This window comes from Cherax quadricarinatus, chromosome 63 (assembly GCF_038502225.1).
Source record: "Cherax quadricarinatus isolate ZL_2023a chromosome 63, ASM3850222v1, whole genome shotgun sequence".
NCBI classification, from domain to species: Eukaryota; Metazoa; Arthropoda; class Malacostraca; order Decapoda; family Parastacidae; genus Cherax; species Cherax quadricarinatus.
This window is the reverse complement of record NC_091354.1, coordinates 7,531,308-7,533,946: the sequence shown is the minus strand read 5'-3', so window position 1 is coordinate 7,533,946 and position 2,639 is coordinate 7,531,308. Positions and strand designations below refer to the sequence as shown.

The 2,639-nt window shown below is 42.3% G+C and overlaps 1 protein-coding gene across 1 annotated transcript in view; it reads right to left on the bottom strand.

Annotated features, from left to right (window-relative positions):
• LOC128698202 (uncharacterized) overlaps positions 1 to 465 on the bottom strand; it is a 123,364-nt gene extending 122,899 nt beyond the window's left edge. Inside the window, exon 1 of the mRNA XM_053790340.2 lies at positions 1 to 465. This exon is cut by the window's left edge and continues 157 nt beyond it. The gene's annotated coding sequence lies outside the window, so the exon portion shown is untranslated.
• Between the last annotated feature and the right edge of the window lie 2,174 nt (positions 466 to 2,639).

Here is a 2,639-nt window from a genome sequence, read left to right as displayed (position 1 = left end):
GATCAGCAGGTTTGGCAGCAAAAGTGAAAAAGTAGTGTTGCGGTTTAGGGTGGTGTGTGTGGTGGAGGGTTCAGTGTGGCATCTCGTCTCCTCACTGATGCTGACAGTACGGATGTTGACAGTATGGATGCTGATACGCTCGCCGGCCTACGCTCTGGCTGGATCATCTTTCTCAGCGCCCCACACTTACGCCTTGGCTGTTGTCCTTACAAGTTCAGCTTGCCAGTTGTTCAATAATTAATTTCTTCTATGCTTTCTTCGTGATTCAGTAAGCATTAGTTACGCATTTTTTAAATATCTAGAAAATTTAGAGCAATTTTCGCGTGGAAAGGTTGTATTAAACATTAATGGGGCTGGCATGACACTACTACGAGAGAGACACGGTGTGGCAAAACACACGGGACGAGAGCCACACTATGTGGCACCAACACACAGACAGACACTAAGGAGAGCGTGTTGCCGCTACCAGCACTGGGAGGCGTGTGTGTGTGTATGTGTTAGGAAGGCGTGTGCTCCCTCTGTCTCTCTCTCCCTTTCTCTCTCCTTCTCTCCCTCTCTTTCTCGTTCTCTCCCTCTCTCTCTCTCCCTATTTTTCTCCCTCTTTCACTCCCTCTTTCACTTTCGCTTTCACTTTCACTTCCACTTTCACTCCCTCTTTCACTCCCTCTTTCACTTCCTCTTTCACTCCCTCTTTCAGTCCCTCTTTCACTCCCTCTTTCAGTCCCTCTTTCACTCCCTCTTTCACTCCCTCTTTCACTCCCTCTTTCACTCCCTCTTTCACTCCCTCCTTCACTCCCTCTTTCACTCCCTCTTTCACTCCCTCTTTCACTCCCTCTTTCACTTCCTCTTTCACTCCCTCTTTCACTCTATCCCTCTCTCCATCCCTCCCTCTCCCAATCCATCAAGCGTCCCAACCCCAACACTCCCTCTCCCCAGTCTCTCTCTCTTCCTCTTTGTTACTCTCTCCTACTTTCCTCGCAAATTTCTCTTCTTATCCCGGATTTCTCGTAGCAAGAATTTTATGAACATTATATCATCAGACTAGACTGTCTCAAGGAATTTATTCTCTCTCCGATACTTCGCTTGCTCTCTTAGACTCTTTGATGATGCATTCTCAGTCTCGTACACCATCATACTTATTCTTGCTGCCAGAACTCACACCTTTAACTTTAGAGTTCAAAGAAATTATCATTCCTTACAAAAAAAAGAGTCCAATAGATTAGATTATAATCGTAAATAATAATCACGATATATTAACATATAATAATTAAAAGGCGCTAAACTCAAGTGGGTCATTCAGCGTAAGACGTGGTAGAGGCTTGATCCTCAGTCTGCTGATCGTGAAGTTCAGGAGATACGTTTGTGTTGGTCCTCCTGCCACGTCTTATACAGGGACTTCTGCCAACTTTTTCTCAGTTATCAAGCTGAAACAATAATGGAAACTCGTATAGGTGATCTTAGACATATGTTAACACATTTACGAGTGTAGACACTTATAAACATGGTTAGGAAACACTTCATACACTGCAGAACGTAAAGTGAACTTTAGACACTCGCATGTACACACGTTTAGCTACGTCTAGGCATATTTAGATGCATTTAAAAAAAATATAGTCACGTGTGGGCAAATTACGAAGTTTCAGCTTTGAGTATCTAGATTCTAGGCGATATCTAACCTTCACTTGTTGGGCTCATGTGCTACGAGGACATCCAGCCTCTGTATGTTGTGTTCACATATAGTGGAGACATCCAGCCTTGACATGTGCTCACAGGTTATGGAAACATCCGACCCTTACATGTTGTGCTCGCGTGTTATGAGGACATCTTATCGAAAATCAATACCTGAGTGAAATGCTGCTACTGAAGATGTTTGGTATTCGCAACGTTTGTAAACACGTTTGTCAGCCTCCAGGATCCTACAGCAACTCCAGAACCAAGAATGCGAAGTTGACTTCCCCTCTCTTCGTGCTTTCCCAAAATTTCACAAGAATATAGATAGCAATGCTGTAAAAAATAGACATATGTGCAACTCTTGAGTCCCTTTATTACGGGGACTTTTCTCCAGCCAGTGGCTTTATTAGTCCAATACAGCGACTTTTTACTGGAGACATTGAAAAACGTGAAATAGTTTGAGGTGATCACTCCCAAAGCCTTATTAAGTGGTGTTTGTGTCATCAGGCTAGAGGGATCTAAAAAAATTTCTGTAATGAAAGTGCCCACGCGTTGCACGTGTCTTATTCATCTAATTGTCGCTTTTGTACACAGTTAATAAAATAATGATGTAGAATTTTGAAAAAACACCCACCTGGCAAGAGAAACACGGAAAAAATTAAGTTTGCTTAAACAAATTCCAAGAGGCTCATTTTTAAGCAAGTCTGTTTAAGAGGACCTCTTCCAGAGATCAAAATATACACACTACCCCAATTTTTCTGTGTTTCTGTCTCCGTTTTTTCTTAACATTGACAGATGTTCATTACACTTATTGTTATTCATTCTTTACAAAGTACACATTTAAAGTCCTCTACATGGGGGAGACAGATCTCCAGACAACAACCCGAGACATAACAGAAGAATCCTGGATAACTTGGAATACTGAATAGTAGAAGTTTCATCGATGGTGGAGAGTGCAAGAATTGTGA